The 25,969-nt window shown below is 48.6% G+C and overlaps 1 protein-coding gene across 3 annotated transcripts in view; it reads left to right on the plus strand.

Moving 5' to 3' along the window:
- LOC140426578 (regulator of G-protein signaling 7) overlaps nucleotides 1-25,969 on the plus strand; it is a 699,692-nt gene that overhangs the window by 188,150 nt on the left and 485,573 nt on the right. The window lies entirely within an intron of this gene.

The following is a 25,969-nucleotide window of genomic DNA, read 5'->3' on the forward strand; positions in this document are numbered from 1 at the left end:
TCGATAGTGTGGAAGGATGTAGCAGGTTACAGAGGGACATAGATAAGCTGCAGAGCTGGGCTGAGAAGTGGCAAATGGAGTTTAATGTAGAGAAGTGTGAGGTGATTCACTTTGGAAGGAATAACAGGAATGCGGAATATTTGGCTAATGGTAAAGTTCTTGGAAGTGTGGATGAGCAGAGGGATCTAGGTGTCCATGTACATAGATCCCTGAAAGTTGCCACCCAGGTTGATAGGGTTGTGAAGAAGGCCTATGGAGTGTTGGCCTTTATTGGTAGAGGGATTGAGTTCCGGAGTCAGGAGGTCATGTTGCAGCTGTACAAAACTCTGGTACGGCTGCATTTGGAGTATTGCGTACAGTTCTGGTCACCGCATTATAGGAAGGACGTGGAGGCTTTGGAGCGGGTGCAGAGGAGATTTACCAGGATGTTGCCTGGTATGGAGGGAAAATCTTATGAGGAAAGGCTGATGGACTTGAGGTTGTTTTCGTTGGAGAGAAGAAAGTTAAGAGGAGACTTAATAGAGGCATACAAAATGATCAGGGGGTTAGATAGGGTGGACAGTGAGAGCCTTCTCCCGCGGATGGAAATGGCTGGCACGAGGGGACATAGCTTTAAACTGAGGGGTAATAGATATAGGACAGAGGTCAGAGGTAGGTTCTTTACGCAAAGAGTAGTGAGGCCATGGAATGCTCTACCTGCAACAGTAGTGAACTCGCCAACATTGAGGGCATTTAAAAGTTTATTGGATAAACATATGGATGATAATGGCATAGTGTGGGTTAGATGGCTTTTGTTTCGGTGCAACATCATGGGCCGAAGGGCCTGTACTGCACTGTATCGTTCTATGTTCTATGTAGCTGCATGCTCATTTTCTGTGACTCTGCCTTCAGAAATCTATTTACAAACACGCCAAGGTCTCTTTGTTCCTCAGGACTTCCCAGTGTGGTGCCATTCATTGAATATTTCCTTGTCAAATTGCTCCTTCCAAAGTCTAACACCTCACTCTTTTCTGGATTAAATTCCATCTGCCACTTTTCTGCCCATTTGACCATCCCGTCTATATCTTCCTGTAACTCAAGACTCTTAGCCTCACTGTTAACCACCCGGTCAATCTTTGTGTCAACCGCAAACTAACTGATCCAACCCTCCCCCATAGTCATCTAAGTCATTTATATGAATGACGAATAATAGGAGCCTTGGAGACTGTGGACACCGACGCTGCTACCATAGGACGATCCTGAAGCCACACTTGCTATCCGCGGGATCGGTGGTGAGGGCGGAAAACCCACAAGAATCAGGAAATGCATGCATATAGTACATAGAACATACAGTGCAGAAGAAGGCCATTTGGCCCATCGGGTCTGCACCGATCCACTTAAACCCTCACTTCCACCCTATCCCTGTAACCCAATAACCCCTTCCTAACTTTTGTGGTCACTGAGGGCAATTTATCATGGCCAATCCACCTAACCTGCACGTCTTTGGACTGTGGGAGGAAACCGGAGCACCCGGAAGAAACCCACGCGGACATGGGGAGAACTTGCAGACTCCGCACAGACAGTGACCCAGCGGGGAATCAAACCTGGGACCCTGGCTCTGTGAAGCCACGGTGCTATCCACTTGTGCTACCGTCCATATCTTTCAGAAGAACAGAAATAAACCGAAAGGCAAATGAAGAATGCCAAAATAATTTATATTAGCTGCAGCTGTGTTTTGAGAATGTGAAGCAATCTTTTAAAATATTTTGTTAGCTAATTGGATTGCCATTTAGTGTAACCTGTCTAATCTTTACCACCAGAGCTTCAAACATATGGGAAAGGAAGCTGTGATATCTGAAAAAGTTGCATAGATTGAATAACACACACTATGCACCTCCCAGAATGGCAGTCAGTTCAGTAGTTTTCAGGTCATTGCACTCAAAGACAATTAATGACTCAACTAATTATTCTACTGAGCAATACAATTATGTTCGGCTAAGATTTAAAAATGTCCCTGCCCTGCAGGTACGCAGCGCTGACCACCTGGAACCTCTTTATATTGGTGTAAGTAATTAAAGAGTGAAGCTTTAGCTGAAACATATTCTATTAAGCAAAACAAAAATTAATGAGCAAACGGGAGAAAGTGAAAGAGAAGGAATTTCTTCTCTGCTTTGCACACTTTCATCTGAGGTTATTTTGTAGCTGCTCAAGTGGAGATCCGCCTAATTCGTAAAGAACATCCATTATGATGCCACACTAGCCATGAGGAAACTGAAAAGGTAGGCCTTAATAAAGTGAACTGATTATTGGTTAATCAAACTTAAATAAAACTTTAAATAAAAGCACATTGAAATTATAAGATATACGCCAATTGATTTTAATTTGCAGGTCAGACACCTGTTAAGTTGGTGTCAGAGGACTTGCATAATGATATCAGGCTACCCTTGGGCATCAGTCAAGTTTCCCCACTCTCCAAATTCCTGACTGCCCATTCTTCAGGTGCAATACAGAGGCTGTGAGCCGGATTTCTTCCCCATAGAATTGTTTTAGATAGTTAACAATTGGTATTCACGCATGTAACCAATGTAACGCACACCGAGCTAGTCAATTGTGTCAAACTGCTTGACAATTCAAAATGCAAACACCACCTCCTTAGGATCATGGGGTTTGGGGGGGGTGGGGGGGGGGGGGGGCGTTGAGCAATATATTTCCACTGAGGCCCACATCACAAATTAAAAATGAAGTATTCCACTTTTCATCTAATTTAATGTCTGATTTAGAGTTTGGTACCTCCTCTGTTGTCCACCTGGTTAAAGCTTAGTATAATGGAGACAAATCATTTTCAACTTTAAAGTCTAACTTGTGTAAAAATATAAAATACAACCAGAGCTTGTTTCACTATTAATATATTCAAATTCAGGACAGTATAGAATACTAGGGTGAAAATCACATTTCTGGCCTTGATTGTTATCTTCCCATTTTTTCTATTCCTGCCCCATACCCCCCACCCTATAGCCGTTCCCTGCAAGTCTCCCACCTGCTTGAGCTCCATACCCATTCGTCTGCAACGTCTCTGCCTACTTCCTCCCACCCTCTCACTCTCCTCCCTTTCATGAAGCCGACCTGCTGTTCTTTTGTTTGGTTCATGCTCAACTCCCCTTGTGGCAGAGCCTTCTGCTCAGTCAGTCCTACTGTCTGAACCCTTTTGCCTAAATCCATCCTCTTCGCCCCGCCCACACTCACACTCTTCACATGACCCTCAGTTTAAAACCGTTCTTCCATCTCTGCTCAGTTGGCATAGCTGATCACAGGGATGAGGAAGTGGTGGGAGTGCTAAAATAATGACCCCCATATTAAGGAAGAAGAAACAGGGCATGGATCTATGGTCCTTATGACTTTCCAGTGTGAAGAGGAGCTTCCACTGGAAGGAATGACCAAGTATGAGAGAATGGTTGGCATCTGTGGAATCATAAACCAGCAAAAAGTCAGTGCTTTCAAAAGTAGAGAAGAGAAAATTGGTGGAATAAAAGGAATATAAAAGGATAAATTGCTTATAATGATTTGTAAATTGTATTTTCCTGACTGTATAATGTTAATAATTGTGCTAGCCATTTTCATTTTAAATATAGAATGATTGAGGAAACTTTATTTATGTTGATCTCCTTTGTTTTAACAATTATCTGAATAGCTAAAGATTAGCCTTTGAAAGAGTGTAGGACCTATGAGGTTGTGAAAGTAGTGTTAAACTGAGGTACATTTATAAATTCAGTACATAAATCAGCATATTTTAAAATGAAAAGGAAAATAATGGATGTATTTCTCCTTGTTCAATGTGGGTTTTATGGATATTCACTTCAGTGTGCATAGCTTTTGGTAAGAGAAGAGATAATTATCTTTTGATCTTTATGCTTTTATAAGGATTCAAATGAGTAGTATCGGGACTGCAGAAGAAAGGAGATTTGAAATTCAAAAGAGGCATTCAGCTGCTTTCCAGTGAACTGAACCTGTAGTTTATTTGTAGTCCAGCAGAAGCTCACACAAAGAGCCAATTTCACGGTAAAAATGATGTTGAAGCTCCAGTGATATTACATTTGCTGTCTCTTTTCAAATGCATATATGAAGAAAGTAAGGAATTGGTTCTACCCCAAACACTGTCACGGCCCTCTGGGCGAGTAGGTGGTCAATTCCAGCCCCACTTGACCCGGAGTCACAATACAGGTGAAATTAGATTTTATTTTAAAATACCCGAGGACCTTGGCTGAGCCCAATTAACCGCAGTCATCCGGTTTGTAAATTTAGCACAAATAGCCTTTTATTATTTAACAGTAATGTAATGAAACTGGCAAAAATGTAACTGACTACCGAAAACACCATTCGCACACATAGACAACATCGAGGGAAAGGATGGTGGAGAAGGAAGAAAAATGATGATAAATATAGAAGGATAAAAGATCTCCAATGCACTGGGATGGTTTTCAGTTAAAATCTTGCTGGAGTTCAAGTTTTTGCTTCGATGCTTTTTCCTTCTAAGCTTGAGAGGGTTTTCTCTGGCAAGGCTATCTACTTTCTTTGTACATTCATTTCAACTATATAGTAAAGATGTGCCAGGCATTCACTGGTTTTAGAACAAAGAACAAAGAAAAGTACAGCACAGGAACAGGCCTTTCAGCCCTCCAAGCCTGCCTGTCTAAACTAAAATCTTCGACACTTCCGGGGTCCGTATCGCTCTTCCCATCCTATTCATGTATTTGTCAAGATGCCCCTTAAATGTCACTATCTTCCCTGCTTCCACCATCTCCTCCGGCAGCGAGTTCCAGACACCAACTACCCTCTGTGTAAAATACTTGCCTCTAAACCTTGCCCCTCGCACCTTGAGGTACCCTCAATAATGATGCTTAGAGATTAAACTGTAAAGAAGGCTTTATTAGGCTAATAACTATGCTACAGATTTGGACGAGAGCTGACTGCTATACAGACCATGAGGCAGGCCTTTATGTATGGCTCCCAGATGGGCGGAGCCAGAGGCGGAGTCCCCAGGGTTCCAAGCCTGGTCTTAAAGGGGACATCACCTTACATGATGATAAGGCAGTAACCGTTCATCACACACCTTAAACCTATGCCCACTAGTAATTGACCCCTCTACCCTGGGAAAAAGCCTCTGACTATCCACTCTGTCTATGCCCCTCATAATTTTGTAGACCTCTATCAAGTCGCCCCTCAGCCTCCGTCGTTCCAGTGAGAACAAACTAAGTTTATTCAACCGCTCCTCATAGCTAATGCCCTCCATACCAGGAAACATCCTGGTAAATCTCTTTTGCACCCTCTCTTAAGCCTCCACATCCTTCTGGTAGTGTGGCGACCAGAATTGAACACTATACTCCAAGTGTGGCCTAACTAAAGTTCTATACAGCTGCAACATGACTTGCCAATTTTTATACTCAATGCCCCGGCCAATGAAGGCAAGCATGCCGTATGCCTTCTTGACTACCTTCTCCACCTGTGTTGGCCCTTTCAGTGACCTGTGGACCTGTACACCTAGATCTCTCTGACTGTCAAAACTCTTGAGGGTTCTACCATTCACTGTATATTCCCTCCCTGCAATAGACCTTCCAAAATGCATTACCTCACATTTGTCCGGATTAAACTCCATCTGCCGTCTCTCCACCCAAGTCTCGAAATGAGGATAATATCTAAATCCTGCTGTATCCTCTGACAGTCCTCATCGCAATCCGCAATTCCACCAATCTTTCTGTCGTCCGCAAACTTACTAATCAGACCAGTTACATTTTCCTCCAAATCATTTATATATACTACGAACAGCAAAGGTCCCAGCTCTGATCCCTGCAGAACACCACAAGTCACAGCCCTCCAATCAGAAAAGCATCCTTCCATTACTACTCTCTGCCTTCTATGACCTAGCCAGTTCTGTATCCATCTTGCCTGCTCACCTCTAATCCTGTGTGACTTCACCTTTTGTACCAGTCTGCCATGAGGGACCTTGTCAAAGACCTTACTGAAGTCCATATACACAACATCCACTGCCCTACTTGCATCAATCATCTTTGTGACCTCCTCGAAAAACTGTATCAAGTTTGTGAGACATGACCTCCCCTTCACAAAACCGTGCTGCCTGTCGCTAATACGTCCACTTGCTTCCAAATGGGAGTAGATCTTGTCTCAAAGACTACTCTCCAGTAATTTCCCTACCACTGACTTAAGGTTCACCGGCCTGTAGTAAAGCAGTCCTTCAGGAGAGAAAATGAGAGTTCCTTCTTGATTCAATCTCTAATCACTTCCCAACTCTCTCAGAAACATCCTACATGAGCCAATCACTGATGTTGTCAGACAGAACACTGCATCTGGTCAACCCACAGTTTGCCAGCCAGCCAACGAGTCTGTATTCTCCTTTCCAAAAGCAAATCCTGAAACACACTGTCCGGACTGACAGCCTTCGTTAGCTGAAGCCCACTGTTTAAAAGCGCATCCTGATTATGAGTCCACGGACCAAAAATAATAAAAATAAAACCCCAAAAATGGGAGCAAAAGGAAATCAAAAGTGGAATCGGAACTAGATGCCTTTATCGAGGAAAAAGAAATCTAACACCGCCAGTGTCAACAACAATCTTTCATTTAGAAAATTGTCTGGTACAAATAATTTAGGATGGAACCTTTGTGCAAAAACAGACATTACAACCAGATTTTGCTTCCCTATTAAGGAGACAGGCCATTCAGCCCAGTTGGTCAATGTTATACTCCACATGAGCCTCCTCCTACCCCTCTTCATCAATGCTTTTCAGCATAACCTTCCTTTCCATTCTCACTCACCTGCTTATCTAGATTCCCCTTAAATGCACCGCTGCCATTCACCTCAACTGTTCTTTTTTGTAGCGAGTTCCACATTCCAGCCACTCTCTTGGTGAAGAATATTACAGCTCTGTCTGAGGTAATAGAAGCAAAGTGGCATAGATGTCTCCACAGAAAGGAAACAGCACCTCCCAAGGTGGTCTTGTTCCTTGCTTTTGCTGCACTCTCCCGTTGGTAGCAAAGACCGCCCATTTAGTTCGAAGCCCACTTATGCAATAGCAGCAATTTTCATTTGCGTAGCACCTTGTAATGGCAAAACCATCCCCAAATACCTCAGCAGGAAAGGATGAAAAAAAAGCAACGATGAACATAAAAGGAATGGATATTGAACCATGGACACCTGGCGGCTTTTTGATTAAAAACAACGATGGCCTATGTGAAGGATTTTAACTGTGGAGCAGGAATTGGCTTTCATGAGAGGAGATTGAAGAGAGTGGAAGGAAGCTCATAGTGAAATTGCAGGCTGATGGGGATGGAGCTTGAGCAGGTCAGAGACTTGTAGGGGATTGCTTTTGGGTGAGGGTATGGAGCAGGAATGGAAAAGATGGGGAGATAACAATCAAGGCCAGAAATGTGATTTTTCAAGGTGATAGTTCGTACTGTCCTTGATTTGAATATATTAATAATGATGCAAGCTCGGACTGTAATTTCTATTTTTATACATTCAGAAGTTAAATTTTAAGGGCGTGATTAAATGGCCTCTTCACACCCGACCTGGTATTTATTGGTACAAGATCGTTGAAACTTGCAAGGCGACGCTCAACGGAATTTCCGAGGCATCGTGATCTGGATCTCGCCCTCGCTGGGTGAGATCCAGGCACGGATATTTAAATGATCCATTAGATTCATTTAAATATGTGCTCGCCAATTCACCCGGGAGTCATCGGCCTCCCCGGTGATGACTAAACCGAGCGCGTTTAGTACTGGTTCACAAAATCGGGAAGCAGTCGTGCTGGCACTTGGGGGGGTGGGGGAGGGAGGGGTCTCGCTGGGGAATTGAGGCCCCCAGGTGGTCGGACACTGGGAAGGGTGGCACCTTGGCACTGCCAGCCTGGCACTGCCAGAGTGGTTGGGTGGCATTGCCAGGCCGGCAGGGGCGCTGCCAGGGTGCCAGGCTGGCTGTGCCCAGATGCCAAGTGGGTGAAATGGGAAGGGCCCTGAGTCCACAGTGAGGGGCGGGGGGTCAAAAGATAGGGGCTGCCTTAAAAATGGCATCTGGATCCACGAGTAATCTTCCTGCGCTGCTGAAGAAAAACGGAAAAGTGTAATTCAATAGCAGGGCCTTTCTCGGCACTGCAGGTGCTCTTTCCAAGGGCCGGTGCAGACTCGATGGGCCGAATGGCCTCCTTCTGCTCTGTAAATTCTATAATTCTATGATTCTATGTGGCATGTGGGAGTCATTGCGTAGCATCCCAATCAGTCCGTGATGTCTGGACACCGTGCCTGAACACTGCGGGAGGCAGCAGCCAACATCCGAACTCCCAGGGAATGGGCCCCAGCGCCGGGGTCATTTTCCCCAGCCGGAGAGTGGGTGAGTGCAATGAGAAGAGGACTAGCATCCGGTACAGATAACATTATGTGTGGGTGTCAGGGGTACAGGGTCTAGGGTCCAGAGGGCAGGGGCCCCTGCTTTGGCTGGAGGGGGTGTGGGCAGGGTGTTCCATGTGTGTGGGGGAGGAGGGAGATCAATAGGGGAATGGAGGGTTCTGGGGTGGAAGGCATCGCTGCTTGTCACTCTCTCACCATCTCTAATTCCTGACAGATATTGAACGCTATGGACGGTATTTTGGATCCCGCCGAACCTAGTGGTGCTGCTGGCAGGCCAGGCAACTGGCACCGGAAACAGCGGCAGCAGCTGCAGTGTCGACAGAGGCTTGAGGCAGCAGCCCATATTGGACTCCTCACACCCTCAGGGCCCCACCGCCCATTAGGCCAGGGTGTGACCCAGAGGGGGAGACCTGCGACAGCCCAGGGTGTATAAGCATCGCTGGTAATTCAAACAAATGACGGACGGTGCATGCTGCAGGAGGCTGTGCTTCAACAAGGAGATGGTTTGGTACGTGTGCCATGTCTTTGCTGACCCCCATGTCTGGGGAGATGGGACAAGGGTTCGGAGGTCGGCCCACATTGCGGAAGAAAGTGATAGGAGTCATACTGATTGTGGTGAAAGGTTTTTAATGTTTGACACAAGTCTCCAACACTGCCTCATTCTCCCGATGGTGCCAACCCACTCCCCCCCCACCCCCCCATGCTCCAAATGCACAAACCCCCCTTACCCCTACCTATGCTCCTCTCCCACCTCCCCTAGTACCCTCAGTGATCTGCAACTTGCTTAGCTTTCCTTGCTGCTAAGTGTGTCTATGTGTGTCCCCAGGATGCACATCAAAGCTGGAGGCAACCTGCCGCTTACAGCATCTTGTGGTCTTCGATGCCCCTGGCGGGTGTCCTCAGCGGTTCTGGGGCCGGAGGGCCATGGCGCATTTGAGGCAGCACAAGCACAGCTGTGCTGCCCTGTTCCGGGTGCTGACTGCAGCATCGTCAGAGGGATGGAACTCAGGGAAGCTGGTGGCCACCATTGCCACTCCATGGGATGGGTCTGGGTTTGAACCCAGCACCTCCTCCTCCCGGCCAGTGCCCATAGGGCCCTGGGGTTCACCTCGGGGGGGGGGGGGGGGGGGGGGGGTCCGCCAACCGGCGCGGCGCGATTCCCACCCCCGCCGAATATCCGGTGCCGGAGAATTCGGCAACCAGCAGGAGCAGAATTCACACCAGCCCCCGGCGATTCTCCGACCCGGCGGGGGGTCGGAAAATCCCGCCCCTTGTTTGCTAGTTTCTTTTTTTTAAATTTAGAGTACCCAATTTTTTTTTCCAATTAACGGGCAATTTAGTGTGGCCAATTCACCTAACCTGCACATTTTTGTGTTGTGGGGGAACCTACGCAGACTCAGGGAGAATGTGCAAACTCCACACGGACAGTGTCCCAGGGCTGGGATTCGAATCTAGGTCCTCAGCGCCGTGGATGGCATTGCTAATCACTACGCCACGTGCCACTCTGTTCGCCAATTTCTAACTATCGTCTATGCAATCAGCTTACTGCGGAATCAACAGCTATTATGCAGGTACACCAAATAATTTGCAAAGCTAGTGGAATTTTATAATTTATTGCGTGGGAAATCGAATACAGGAGTAGGGAGTTTCCAGGACATTGGTGAGACCACATCTGGGCTGGGATTCTCCCCTACCCGGCGGGGCGGGGGGTCCTGGCGGGATGGAGTAGCGGGAACCACTCCGGTGTCCGGCCGCACCAAGGGTGCGGATTCCTCCGCACCTTTAGGGGCCAAGCACTCTCCTTGAGGGGCTAGCACCGCGCCGGAGTGGTTGGCGCTCCGGCAGTCGGCGAGAAAGGCATTTGGCGCCACGGAAGCTGGGGCCGAAAGGAAGGCCGGCGGAAGTCCGCGCATGCGTGGGAGCGTCAGCGGCTACTGACGTCATTCCCGCGCATGCGCAGGGGGGTGTCTCTTACGTGTCGGCCATCGCGGGGGCTGTGCCGAGGCGGAGGGAAAAGAGTGCCCCCACGGCACAGGTCCGCCCACGGATCGGTGGGTCCCGATCGCGGGCCAGGCCACCGTGGGGGCACCCCCACGGGGCCAGATCGCCCCCCCCCTCCCCAGGACCCCGGAGCCCGCCCACGCCACCTAGTCCTGCCGGTAAGAGAGGTGGTTTGATTCTCGCCGGCGGGACTGGCATGACAGCAGTGGGACTCCGGCCCATCGCGGGCCGAATAATCGCCGGGGGGGGGGGCCGTCGACCAGTGCGGCGCGATTCCCGCCCCCGCCGAATCTCCGGTGCCGGAGAATTCGGCAACCGGCGGGGGCGGGATTCACGCCAGCCCCCGGCCATTCTCCGACCCGGCGGGTGGTCGGAGAATCTCGCCCCTGGTCTCCTTATTTAAGGAAAGATGTAAACAACTCAAAGAAAGTTTACTAGATTAGTACCTGAAATGGGTGGGTTGTCTTATGAGGAAGAGCTGGACAGGCTGGGTTTGTAATGGTTGGTGTTTAGAAGAGTAAGAGGCAATTTGATTGAAACATATAACATCCTGAGGGATCTTGACAGGGTGGATGTGGGAAGAATGTTTCCTCTGATGGGAGAATCTACAACTTGGGGCTACGGTTTAAAAATAGGGGGCGAAATTCTCCGTTAGTGGCGCGATGTCCGCCGACCGGCGCCACAAACGGCGCAAATCAGTCCGGCATCGCGCCGCCCCAAAGGTGCGGAAACCTCCGCGTCTTGACTGGCCGAGCCCTAACCTTGAGGGGCTAGGCCCGCGCCGGACTGATTTCCGCCCCGCCAACTGGCGGGAAAGGCCTTTGGTGCCCCGCCAGCTGGCGCGGAAATTACATTGCCGGGCGGCGCATGCGCGGGAGCGTCAACGGCCGCTCATGGCATCCTCACGCATGCGCAGCGGAGGGAGTCTCTTCCGCCTCCGCCATGGTGGAGACCGTGGCGAAGGCGGAAGGAAAAGAATGCCCCAACGGCACAGGCCCGCCCGCGGATCGGTGGGCCCCGATCGCGGGCCAGGCCACCGTGGGGGCACCCCCCCCGGGGCCAGATCGCCCCGCGCCCCCCCCCAGGACCCCGGATACTGCCCGCGCCGCCTTGTCCCGCCGGTAAGAGAGGTGGTTTGATTCTCGCCGGCGGGACAGGCATTCCAGCAGCGGGACTTCGGATGGACCGGAGAATCGCTGGGGGGGGGCGCCAACCGGCGCGACGCGATTCCCGCCCCTGCCGAATCTCCGGTGCCGGAGAATTCGGCAACCGGCAGGGGCGGGATTCACGCCAGCCCCCTATGATTCTCCAAACCGGCGGGGGGTCGGAGAATCTCGCCCAGGGAGTCGACCATTTAAGGCAGAGGTAAGGGGCTGGATTCTCCGCACCGCAACGCCCAAATCGCGGTCGGGGCTGAGAATCCAGTTTCCCGCATGGAATCGGGACCGGCGCCGGTTCCCCGATTCTCCAAGCCCCGAAAAGCGGCGTACTCAGAGAGCACGCTGCACTGCGTATCGCCGACCTGCAGCCATTGCTGGAGGCCCGGCCCGCATTCTCCTCCCCCAATCGGCCGAAACCCCAGCGGCGTGGATCTAACATGGTCCTGCCGGTCGAGATACTATTGTGGCAGCTGTGGACTCAGTCCGTGGCCGCCGTGGTTGGGGGCGGGCCGGTCGGAGGGCAGGTGGGGGCCTTATACAGCACCGCGCTAATTTTGGGCGGGCGGTCCGGATCAGGCTCGCGGCCGATCGGGGCCACTATTTGGGGTATCTAACTCTGCGGTCTGAGTCCGCCATGGAGCACGGCGTGGCCGCTGGAGGCTTCCGCCATGCACATGAAATGAAAATAAAAATGAAAATCGCTTATTGTCACAAGTAGGCTTCAAATAAAGTCACTGTGAAAAGCCCCTAGTTGCCACATTCCGGCGCCTGGTATGGGAATTGAACCGTGTTGCTGGCCTGCCTTGGTCTGCTTTCAAAGCCAGTGATTTAGCCTTGTGCTAAACCAGCCCCATGCACGGTCTCTGACCAGCAAGTGCGAGGGCCCGTATCTGCAGCAAAAGCTGCTAGTCTCACGATGGTTCACTGCTAGCCCCCTGCAGGGCTATGAATTTGTGGCCCTTTTGCGCCAGTTTTTCTGGCGTGAAAGGCCACTGTTTACAAGCCGGCGTGGGGACATAGTCCCAAGAACAGAGAATCCAGCCCAAGGAATTTATTTTCTCAGATGATTGCAAGAATTTGGAATTCTCTACCTCAGAAGGTTATTGAGACAGACCCTTTGAATGTCTTTGAGGCAGAAGTAAGTAGATTGTTGATAGGCAAGGGACTGAAAGACAATTGGGGTAGACAGGAATGTGAAGTTGAGGTTAAAATTAGATCATCCATGATCATATTAAATGGCGGGGCGGGCTCGAGGAGCTGAGTGGGTTACCTCTACTCCTAATTTGTATTAACATACATTAATTTGCAAGAGTCACATTTAGTGATATTTACATATGAACAAGGTGAACATTTAAACCATGTGCATCGTATACTGTAATTTTTTTGAAAAATAATTTGCTGACTAAAATAATGAATGCGTTAATTATTATATATTGTGGCCTTATAGCACCTTATAGTAGCAAGTTATACATTTCTATTGAAAAATCAATATCAAATATTTATGAAGAACTAGCGTGGAGTTATTTCCCTTAGCAGAATTTAACTCCTCCATCAAAGCAAAGCTGTAACAGTCTGGCTTACTCAAGTGGGATCAACTTGCAAAGCATTGCCAACCTATACTAATCTATTAAAACCATGATTACTATTATGCAAACAAATTGTGACATAACCGCCATTGGCAGCACACGGCAATTGATGATAATTGAGCAGTTGTGTTATCTCTCACAGATGGTCCGGTCTGTGAAAACCATGTGGTTTCCACTGACATCATTCAGGTACTGTTACATAACACATCACAACAACACATTTCCTGCTCTCTTCTGGATTTTTACATCTTTACAACAACAAATTGCATTGTACGGGACATTGTAAAATGTCCCAAAGCGTTCTTCAGGAGCTTTATGAAACACAATTTGATACAGAGTCGCATAAGGAAATATTGGGGGCAGGTGACCAAAAGACGTTGGGCTGGATTCTCCGGTCCCCCAGCCACATGTTTCTCGGCACCGCGGGTGGGGTACGCTGCTGGCGGGAAAAGTGAACCGTAACGGCTGGTTCAAAGGAGTAGGTTTTAAGATGCACATGAAAGGAAGAGAGAGAGAGGTGGAAAGGTTTCCGGTGGAAGTGCCGATTTTAGGCCATCGGATGCCCAATGCTGGATACGCAAGAGGTCAGAAATGGAGGAACACCGAGATCCCGCAGGGTTACGAAGCTGGAAGAGGTTCCAGATTTAGGGAGGCTTGAGCACATGGAGACGTATGTAAACAAGGATGAGAATTGCACGTTTAAAGTGTGGTGATTGTGAATCTCCAACTCAATTGAATATTCAATCCCTGCATTTGCAAAAGATTGGTCATCTATTATAAAGATTGGTAGAGTAAAGAGATAACTCAACTTGCTCTTTGAAAGACTTTCAATGCAGATGATTGAAGCACTCCAATATAGTGCACCAAAAGATCAAGGTGTCACCAGTATTCCAATATATCGGTTCTAAACTAACAGGAACGTAACTTTAGGGGGCGACATGCTGGCACGGTGGTTAGCACTGCTGCCTCACGGCGCCGAGGACCCGCATTCAGTCCCGGCCCTGGGTCACTGTCACTGGAGTTTGCCAATTCTCCCTCTGTCTGCGTGGGCCTCACCCCCACAACACAAAGATGTGCAGGGTAGGTGGATTGGCCACGCTAAATTGCCCCTTAATTGGAAAAAAATGGAGGGCGGGATTCTCCCATCGGGCGGCCCACGCCTCTCCAGCTGCCGATCCTGGCGTGAACCCGGCGCCGCGGGGTCATCGCATGCGCAGTGGGGCCTGTGCCAACTAGCGCATGCGCAGTGGCCTTCTTCCCTATGGCGGCCCTGACGCCAAATGGCGCAGAGCTACAGGAGCTGGCACAGAGGAAAGGAGGCCCCCAGCCAGAGAGGCCGGTCCACCGATCGGTGGGCCCCGATCGCGGGCCAGGGCACTCGGAACCCCCCCACACAGGCCACCCCCGGACCCTTCAACGGCGAGGTCCCACCGGCTCAGAAGATGTTAGAACGGCGCTGGCGGGTCTCGGATATTTTGTGACGGCCGCTCGGCCCGTCCAGGCCGGAAATTCGGCACGCTGGCCCGGGCCGGAGAGTCGGCGCCTACCCCGACCGGCGCCGCGCTGACCACGCCGCTGCCGAATCTCGGCTCTGAGAATTCCTCCCAATAATTGGGCACTCTTTAAAAAAAGAAACGCAACTTTACATTTCCAGAAGCCTTTTCAATTTTCGCGTGGCATGTTCCCGAGATTCTTGCTCCATTTCCCAGAAGTAACTTACTATAATTTACATCATTGGATAGTTCTGGAGATTCATCATTGACCAAAATGTCTCGCTGCACAATAAATTACTACAAAGCTCATGAAAACTCTGCAAGGAATTATCCCCATCAGAACTGAATGACCCAGAATATAACTAGCGTTTTCAACTTCAAATCGTTGCTGCGGGTGAACCCAATGGGAATACTTCAAAGGTAACAACCCTTTAATCTAGAATAATTTACTCTTTAGATAGGCAAAGGATAAATAACATTCTTTCCAGTTGTACAATGACAAGTACATTGTTTTTTATCGATTGCTAAACATTGTTGGGGCCCAAATATGGAAGCTTTAATTAGTCACAGACTCAGAGTTTTACAGCACCCAAAGAGGCCCTTCGGCCCACAGTGTCCGCACCAGCCTCAAGCACCGATTTACTCTAATCCCCTTTTCCAGCACTTGGCTTGTCGCCTTGTGTACTATTGCATTTCAAGTTTTCGTCTAAATGTTCCTTAAATGTTGTGAGGGTTCCCGCCTCTACCACCCTTTCAAGCAGTGAGTTCCAAATTCACACCACCCTCTGAGTGAAAAGGATATGCCAGTTATTTAAAATTATAATATAATTATCTTTTTTATTTTCACAAGTAGGCATACATGAAGTTACTGTGAAGTTACTGTGAAAAGCCGCTAGTCGCCACACTCCGGCGCCTGTTCGGGTACATGGAGGGAAAATTCAGAATGTCAAGCTCACCTTAAAAGCACGTCTTTCAGGACTTGTGGGAGGAAACCGGATGGAACCCACACAGACACGGGGAGAACGTGCAGACCCCGCACAATGACTCAAGCTGGGAGTCAAACTCAGGACCCTGGCACTGTGAAGCAACAGTGCTAACCATTGTGCTACCCTGCCGCTCAGGAGAAACAAATAAACCTACCCAATGTCTCCAGGAACACATTTTTTATGGGAACAAAAATAGAATTAAACTTCAAGGGTCTGAAATTAGTCTCAGACGGAAGCATAAAATAGGCAATAAGCCTGAGTATAGCCATTGCTCTTCTTTTAGATTTCTTTTAGACACCTTACTTGGGCTCAACATCACTGGCCACACAGTTAGAGCGTAACATTAGCTCCCAATTTCTAGATATTTACAACACAGTGTGGGATCAAACAGAGAAGCCTTGCCTCAGCATTGGAACAAGTTATCGCTGGATCCCTTCGCCTTCGGCAGGCAGATACATTATGTACTGCTGTCATGGGCTCTCCTAATTGAAACACTAACCAAACCACATTTGCTATCAGTTAAGTTTTATTAATAACAAACCATGGGAGTGCGATAGAACATCAACTGATTTCTATTCATGATTAAATCATGAGTTCATGATTCTATGTGAGGAAATATGTTGTGCACCCAGACTGAGGAACCTGGTGAGGCAAACTCATAGATTGACCAAGAAAGGATTGCACAGTCGTCACTGCAGAGGTGAGAATTTGTGGGATTTGAGTTGAAATGCTATTCAGTGTTTATTCCAGTGACATTTTGCAAGCGTCTGACTTTTAAATGATTTGGATACTGTGTTATTCTTTCAAATTAAATGTGGAACGGTCGAGGACTGGAGATGCAAATGCATTATATTGATTTATGTGGCTATGTATAGTGTGTGCCTCACTTGTCAGAACAGTCACCAACCACTCCTCCTGGCATGGCAACTGTACACGGACAAGCTGTTCAGCTGAAAACTACTGACCAGCAGGGGGTTTCAGCTTTCGTCTACCAACACCATCTGTGTTTGAATGCTGCAAAGTACTGTCAGTATAATGTAGTTATGAGGGATAACTTTTTTAAAATTTTTCCTTTATCAGGATATATTCAAAGGATTTTGGACATTATACCTCTGGCGGATTTTATGCCAGTCAGTCATCCTGAGACCAGCAAACAGATCGAGCCATGTCACTCATTCTGTAACAGCACCAAGAAGCGAGCCACCATGTTTCAAAGATTAGTTTTGCGTTAGGAGGTAGCTCAAGAGAAGAGTAGGTTCTGTTGTCATCTTTGAAGGAAGGTAGCCAAATTTCTGACTCCTATTCATACTGAACATTGCAAATCTGTTTGTGGATTTATGGTCTGTGCTTCATCTGACATGTTGCTAGTGCAGTGCCGGCAATGTTCAATGAATCTATAACCAAGTACAATGGAACAATGCAGATGAAGGATGAATGCAGAGCTATACAACTGATTGTTCTGATGGCTGGAAATTGGCAGGAATGTGTTCCTACAATATGTAGAAACAGTGTACAGTGATTGATCATAATCGGACTTGTGTCTGTTGTGTTCAAGTTCACCATATTGTTATAACTCATTGCTGCGTGCACTGTGTATGTTACAGTCAGTTCTTTCAGGACTAAGAGAGCCAAGCTAGTGCTCCTTGAAGAAGCCACATGAGGCTACCTCTTTAAAAAGAGTTAAGAATGACTACCTGAATGTGGAGTCAGGATGAGCAGGAGGGCTTGCTCCTATGTTGAAGCTACAGACCATTGTCAGCTACTGCTATCCCCCTCCCCAACACCTCCCTTCGCTGACTCACCGTGAGAAAGGTGCAGATGGCACCTCTCGCCAAATTTTTGACCTTGTTTTGACCTCTTGGTGCATCCATCAAACTAGTCACAACCTGATGTGCACTGCAGTCCTCTGGTGCTTCATTTTCACCTCTGCGGTTTTCACGCAACAATTTCTACCTCAGAATATATGTGCTATTTAATGACAATTAAAAGCTCTGGGGCTGGATTCTTGGTGCCGCCGCGCCACATTTCTGTTTCAGCACTCCGGCGGGCGGGATGCTCCGTTACGTCGGCTGGTCAATGGGGTTTCCCATTGTGGGGCAGCCCCACGCCGTCGGGAAATGGTGCCAATCGCCACCAGAGTCACCAATAATGTTGCCAACTAATAATGATGCTCTTTAGAGTCGCCAGGTATCAAATGATACCACCACAAGACTTTACCAGATATCGATCAAAGGACCACACAACCAGTTAGTCAGTTCAGGTTCAAAGATGGTTTATTTACACACAAGGATTACTTTGACGTGCAACACGAAACACTACAAGTTAAACTACACCTAACAACTACAATATCGTATACTTAACTTCAGGGCAACCGGCTCTATGGAGATGGACAAGACCTTTGTCCAGATCTTGCATGGTTGGGTGGAAGAAGTGGCTCTGTTTCTGCTGGGTTCATCTGTTTGATAGCGATCATTGGTCTTGAACTTCTCTGTCTGGTCGTTATGCTGCACTTGGGTTGGCATAGGCCGGATCCAAGAGAGACCGAGCACATGGCTGTGATTCTTCTTATCCCTCTGGGATTTTGCGCTCTTTGGGGCGGTCCTTAACTTGGACCCAATAATTCCACATGCTTCGATCACTACCTTCGATTTTGGCCAATAAAGGGGTGGGTGCTTTGATGGCTGGGCGTGTCCTTAGCGGTCATTGACCTTGGCTGTTTGGGCTCCCTGAGTAAAGGGAGTGGTGCCGATTAGTGTGTATCTGTATCGGTTACCTGAGTACAGTTCTTTTGTTCTGGGAAAATTGGCCATTAGAATGCAAACGAGCGGCGGTTTCGATCGCGTCTAGCTATCAAATACACACACAAGTTCTGAGTCTGTTTGAGTCCTGGGTTGGCCATAATTCCCATGGTCCTTTGCAGGTGGCCATCTGAGATGGCTGCAGAAACCCCCGGGGCTGGATTCTCTGCACCCCGATGCCAAAATCGCGTTTGGCGACAAGGCGGAGAAACCAGTTTCCCGCATGAAATCGGGACCGGCGGCGGTTCAGCGATTCTCTTCACCCCCCCCCACCGAACGCACCGGAGGCCATTGCCTGAGTTCCGCCTTGCTATTCTCTGGCCCCGACCAGCCGAATTCACGACGGCGTGGACCACTCATGGTCCCACCGTTCGGGATACTCGCGGGATAATTGGGGCGGGCCGATAGGAGGGCAGTGGGGTCCTCATTCGGGACTGGGCTTTTATTGGTGGGTGTTTGCTGTGTACTGCCTTTAAAGTATACCATTTTTGCTTAGATTGCCACTCCACATTCCTCCGACCAACATGTATTATATTCCACACTATGTTCCATGGCCCATTTGTCTGCCACCAGTCTGTCTAAGTCTCCCTGAAACTCTCACTGTCCAAATTGCTCTCTCACCACATTTCTAAGTTTCATGCCACCTACAGACTTTGAAGTTATGCCCTGTGTCCCCAAGTCCATGTCATTAATGTACATCAAAAACAGCCATCATCTTAACACTGATCCCTGGGTGTCACCACTGCACATTTGCCTCCATTCTGAAAAGCAACTGTTCAGTTCTGCTGCTCTTTGCCCCTTCGCCAATTTTGTATCCATGCAGTTCCTGTCCCTTTAATCCATGGACCTCAATACTGCTAACAGGTCTATCATCAGGAATGCATAAAGCACCAGCTAAAGGTTCATGCACGTGACACCCACCACAGTACCCTCAATCCTCACTTGTCCTCACTTCATCAAATAACTCAGTCAAGTTAAACAGGTTTCGCCTGACGTGACAACAAGAGAAAATGTATTGCTTGATTGATGTATAAAAAGCACCGCGTTTTACATGGTACCATGTGGTGCCAGCCAAATTTAATTGAATTCTGAGTAAGAGGGCATGGCAAATGTCAGAATTTGTGCAGTATTATTAGGAAGATGACAAGGGATATTACTGCTCATGAAATGTGTGCAGATATCACTTGATTTTGTCTGATTTCAGTCACAGGCAAGGAAGCGTTTCAGTCTAAGAGGGGATTATTTTCAACACTGGGAAATTTGTTAAAATTAAACAGAATAGGGAAACGTGGAAGTGAGAAGAAAAACAAAAAAAATGGGTAAACGCAGACAGTTGGGATAGGGAGAGGAGCAGGGAATAAATATAAGGGACCGCAAGAAGAAACAAAATGTTAAAAGAGCAAGTTTTGTTATGAGTTAACTCTTGGGAAAGAAGACATATAAAGTTCCTCCTCAAAATTCTGGGAGTCCTGGTCTACCAGTGGAAGTGAAGTTAAGTGGCGTTTATTGCCCATTCGTGGCCAATGATATAAAACACCTTCCAAATCTCTGGGACAACATCATTTGCATAATTTGATTGGAAGAGGCGGTATTGTAGCACAGTGGTTAGCACTGTTGCTTCACAACTTCAGGGTCCCAGGTTTGATTCCCGGCTTGGGTCACTGGCTGTGCGGAGTTTGCACGTTCTCCACGTGTCTGCGTGGATTTCCTCCGGGTGCTCCGGTTTCCTCTCACAGTCCAAAGGTGTGCAGGTTAGATGGATTGGCCATGCTAAATTGCCCTTAAAAGTCCAAAAGAGTTGGGTTGGGTTGCTGGGTTACGGGGATGGGGTGGAGGTGTAGGCTTGGGTGGGAGACACTTTCTGGGGGCCGCTGCAGACTCAGTGGGCTGGGTGGCCTCCTTCTGCACTGTAAATTCTATAATCTGTATGAGAATCTCAGAGCCGCAGCAGTCTGGAGCAACTCCGTGGTAGGCTGACCTTGCAACTACTTTACTTAACCTGCTGCGTACCAAAACAGTGAAAGCAAGAACCCAAAGACAATTAGCTGATAATCAGGGCAGTCTTTAGAGAGTCAGAGAAATTACCAGTTTTCCAGATCTTCCACCAGCGGCTAAAACGTGCAACATCGGTGGCAGCACAAATGTTAGAATCCCTACAGTGCAGAAGGAGGCCTTTCGAGCCTATTGAGTCTGCACCGACCTTCAAAAGAGCACCCCACCTAGGCCCACTCCCCCGCCCCATCCCTACAACCCCACCTAACCTGCACACTAAGGGGAATTTTTAGCGTGGCCAGTCCATCTAACCTGCACATCTTTGGACTGGGGAGGAAACTGGAGCACCCGGAGGAAACCCAAGCATGCACATGGAGAAAAATGTTACATGGGTCCTTTGAATGGGGTTGGTTTGAAGGGATTAAAGCCTTTTCTTGATCCTGCGATTTAATCATTTGGTGTCATGCCATTGACTTTTAAACTCAGCAGCCTCAGTATCACTGCCCACTCCCGTAAGTGACCACGGGCAAAATTCTCCCCAAACGGCGCGATGTCCGCCGACTGGCGCCCAAAACGGCGCCAATCAGACAGGCATCGCGCCGCCCCAAAGGTGCGGAATGCTCCGCATTTTTGGGGGCCGAGTCCCAACATTGAGGGGCTAGGCCGACGCCGGAGGAATTTCCCCCCCGCCAGCTGGCGGAAACAGCCTTTGTTGCCCCGCCAGCTGGCGCGGAAATGACATCTCGGGGCGGCGCATGCGCGGGAGCGTCAGCGGCCGCTGACAGTTTCCCGCGCATGCGCAGTGGAGGGAGTCTCTTCCGCCTCCGCCATGGTGGAGACCGTGGCGGAGGCGGAAGGGAAAGAGTGCCCCCACGGCACAGGCCCGCCCACGGATCGGTGGACCCCGATCGCGGGCCAGGCCACCGTGGGGGCACCCCCCGGGGTCAGATCGCCCCGCGCCCCCCCCCCCCCCCACGACCCCGGAGCCCGCCCACGCCGCCTTGTCCCGCCGTTCAAAAGGTGGTTTAATCCATGCCGGCGGGACAGGCAATTTATCGGCGGGACTTCGGCCCATCCGGGCCGGAGAATCCAGCAGGGGGGGGGGGGGCCCGCCAACTGGCGCGGCCCGATTCCCGCCCCCGCCGAATATCCGGTACCGGAGACTTCGGCAACCGGCGGGGGCGGGATTCACGGCAGCCAACGGCCATTCTCCGACCCGCTGGGGGGTCGGAGAATGACGCCCCTTATGTCCTTTATCGTCCACAATGCATCTTTTCCCCCTGAATATCTCAATAATCCACTGACCTTATTCTATACATCTATCTTTGTTGTTGGTTAGCGTAATTGGCTAGATGACCAGAATGTGGGGCGTCATTCTCCGAACCCCCGCCGGGTTGGAGAATCGCCGGGGGCTGCCGTGAATCCCGCCCCCGCCGGTTGCCGATGTCTCCGGTACCGGATATTCGGCGGGGGCGGGAATCGGGCCACAATCCCCTAGAGTCCAACAACACCCCACCTGACTGCACCTTCCTTTCAGCCAATCCTCTACACAACCCATGTGTTTATTTTCCTCTTTGGCCAGGAGCCTTGCACACATGGCACCAGCTGCAGATCCCCATAAAACATACCTCCTAGTGTCTCACTATGTCCATTCTGTGTCCCCAAGGATAAAGCGGCCCATAATCGCCATAAGACGGGAGGGGGCATCCCAGATATTCGGGTCCTAATCCCTCAGTGTAAAGGGCCCTGCAACTCGCAGGGGAGGCCGAGGAGAGGGCAGTGGCATCGACGGAGTGCGGCATGCGTCAAACAAGTGAGAGAATTTGGGTCTTCCGAACCTGATGTATTATTACTGGGCGGCGAATGTGGAGAGGGTGCAGAGCTGGATCAGAGGGGTTGACTCCCAGTGGGTCAAAATGGAGGAGAGTTCGTGTAGGGGGCCGGGATTGAAGGCACTAGCAATAGTGCTGCTTCCGATGGCCCCGGGGAAATACTCAGGGTGTCTGGTAATAATAGCTTCATTGAGAATTTGGAGGCAGTTTCGCCAACTTGGGAGTCAGGGGCAATGCCGATTTGGGGGAACCACAGAAGATCCCAAGATCTCACCCCATGAGCACGATTCAGCAACCGCTTTGCGCCCGGCATCGATGAATCTTGGGAGAGCCCCAAATCGGCAGTCCTGATCTGTCTCTAACCTCTGTCTCACTTGTGTGAAGGAAAGGACTGGGAGGTTTGGTGGGGCGGGTACCCTGATTTCAAAGTTAAATTGAAGGTCCCCTCCCCGCCCCCATGGGCATCCTGACCCTGCCCACAGACACAGGCAATACCCCCAATACTTGATCGCGGAGGGGACACCTGCCCTCCATCATTAAATGTCCAGGTCACCCCCTTACTCCTTCCTCCCCCAACCCCGACCCCCTCACCACACAGGCATGAGGGTGACCCGGCAACATCCCTCATCTATCCTCTCCTGCATAATGGCATCAGACCCCCCCCTCCCCCCCTCAGGTGATCAATGCCCCGCTTTGGGATCACTGAGGAACCCCCCTTCAGGATCCCCCTACATTCGCTCCCTTTAAACCCTCCCTTCGTGCTTGCCCCCCCCCCAGCATCCTCCCCCACTTTCATGGCCATGACCCCTCAGGCCTCACCCTTTGCCCGAAGGTGCCAGGGGCAGTGCTAGTAGTGATTTCCACCGGCTGCAAGCTGCACTGCCTGGAGGGGGGTTCCCGGGAGCCCGGAGACTCCAGCTTCGAACATGCGGTGCATATTTCAATAAATTTAAGGCTAATTTAAATATGTTCAGCTGATTCACGCCCAGCGAGGGTGTGAACCGGATCTCGGCAGGTAGCGGAGGCTGAGAGCATCGTCCTTCATTGGGTGCAACCTCCACTTAGCAGCAACCTCCCACTATTCTATTGGTCGAGTGGGCGGTGTGCCGGGGTGTAAAATAGTGCCCAGAGACTTTACTGTTATAAAATTTGTTCTTTTAATGAATTAATATATACAACAATCATAGAATCATAGAATCTCCTTCTGATTTTTTTCATCTATGGAAACTTTCAGAACTTTTCCTCCCTCCAGAAAGTCAAGTTTGATCATTTCTGAGCAAGCATTTTCTCTGCAACGTTTTGGGATAGTTAAAATTTGATACTCTGGACTGACAGAACTCCACTTCTGCAATGCTGGTGGTACTTATGGGAATTCTTAAATATTCATAGTACAGTGCTCACATTTCTGATTTTAAAAAACTATGCACTATCATTGTCACTCAATCTTATCAGCAGATCGCCATCAGAAACATTCATCATATTGTGCAAAACAGTTGTCCGCGTGTCACTGCACTTCAAAACAATTTAGTGTATGTGGAGTGTTTTGAGGCGCTGGAGAGAAATGTAACACGGTGCAATATAAATGCAAGTACTGCTTTTTCTTTGCCGGTGCACTGACAGTAATGACAGGTCTAGCTGACCACAAATCACTTGGGACAACAACTGCATTTGCCAGGCATTTTCTTGAGGTTTCTCCTCCTCCGCCGCTGCAACCTTGGCAGAAGTTGAACAGAGACGCCACTTACTTGGGCAAGTGGGCTTTCTGCTAAACTTCCACCCAAGTGACTCGGCACAGTTGGAGAAACTGCGAGGGAATTCACCCCCATCGCCAATGGTGAAGGTAAACAACTTTAAAACTGCGTATTATTTGTATGTCTGCACCAGTCTTGTGTGGTTCACAGAATTTAAGTGGATTCATTGATAAAATTCAGGGTTTTTTTTTAAATCCAAGAAGTCTGATATTTCATCAATTCTGAAGAAGTCTGTCCAGCATAAGTTTACCTTGAAATAAAATCCATCAACTGCAAATCAGAAGTGATGGGATTGGAGTAGTTGTCAAACATACGCCAGCTGTTTTTTTAATGTTATTTTTGCAGCTATTGCTTTCTCAACATGTTCATACTTGTCACACCCTTGGAGCAACTAGCATCTTATGTTGGTGAGAAGAAGCAATTAAATATGCATGGTGTTGGATACAGCTTATGTCATGTTGTTGCCTTGGGAAATACTCAAATTGGTGTTCTTTCCTTTTTGAAGTCTGGCACTTGAGTCATTGCACTGTTTCTCATCTACATTTTTAATTCATTTTGATAATTAAACTTTCAAGAAATTAATAAAGTCTTTGGCACCGAATGTATTGTGTTCGAGCAAATTTACACTGAATTTAGCATTATCGTAAAATGGTTTTGTATCACACCATAGTTAACATTGTGGAGTGTAAATTGGTTGCCAAAGCCCACACTAACTCCAAAGCCTAACTTTGCTTTGATATCACTGGCACTGAATCCCCCTCAATTTGGAATAGTGCCACTGGTTGTGATGTAAAGCAGGCAGGGTTTCTGGTCTGAAGAAGTCATATGGACTCGAAACGTTTCTCTCTCCACAGATGCTGCCAGACCTGCTGAGTATATCCAGCATTTTCTGTTTTTATACTAGGGATTTTGTACAACTGCACTTGTTTTGGCGGAGGAGGCCTACAGAAAATTCAGGTCTAAAACTAACCCACATAATCAGGAAACTAATAGGATCAGGTGGAACATTAATGCCAGTGAAGAATAGTATTGGATTTGGACCTCAAAAGTAGTAATCTTCGGATTACTCCCAGTGCCCACGTGCAAGTGAATACAGAAAAAAGAGCAGACAGATGAATGTGTGGCTGGACAGATGAACATGTGGCTGGACAGATGAACGTGTGGCTGAAAAGAGGGTGCAGGCAGAGGACTTTCAATTCTTACGACTGACCCTGGAGGAGATGGGACCTGTACGAGCCGGATGGGTTGCACCTGAGCAGACCCGGAACTGAGGTCTTTGCGGGACATTTTGTTCGTGCTGTTGGGCCGTTTCAAACTAACTTAGGGGTGTGGGAACCAGAAGATAATACCAGAGAGGGATACCAAGGCACATAGAACATTGGGAAAAATATATGGCACTAAAGTAGGGAATAGGTGGGGGCAGAGTAAAACAGAAATCAATGGAGTCTAAATTAAGGTTACTATGTGAATGCATGGAGTGATGATTAGTGAATTACAGATGCAGATTGCCATGTGGAAATATGCTGTGACAATAACAGATTTGGCTGAAAGGAGCACAGGACTTGGTTATATACTCCTGGATTCAAGGTTTTCAGGAAGTATAGGAAAGGAAGAAAAGGAGAAGGGGTAGCAGTATTGATCTAGGAGAGCATTGCAATGCTGGAGAAAGAGGATGATGCAGAGGGGTCAAGGATAGAATCTATTTGGCCATGTTGCTCTTATTAGCCTTAGTTTTATTAGCTCTAATTCTGTCTCACGAGTCACCAGGTATCTTTCTGATACCACCACGTGGTTCAAGCTCTAGTTATAATTAATAAGACAGCACACCGCTTAGAAAGAGTAAAATCAACGGTCATTTATTATATACAGCAATAAATACTTATACAATAATCCTACTTTCTAGACTACTACCTACCACTACTGGCCAATACTTAACTTTTGGGAATGGCCCACCAGGTCAGGGAAACGAATGGCTTATC

The sequence above is a fragment of the Scyliorhinus torazame genome, chromosome 1 (genome assembly GCF_047496885.1).
Source record: "Scyliorhinus torazame isolate Kashiwa2021f chromosome 1, sScyTor2.1, whole genome shotgun sequence".
Classification (NCBI taxonomy): domain Eukaryota; kingdom Metazoa; phylum Chordata; class Chondrichthyes; order Carcharhiniformes; family Scyliorhinidae; genus Scyliorhinus; species Scyliorhinus torazame.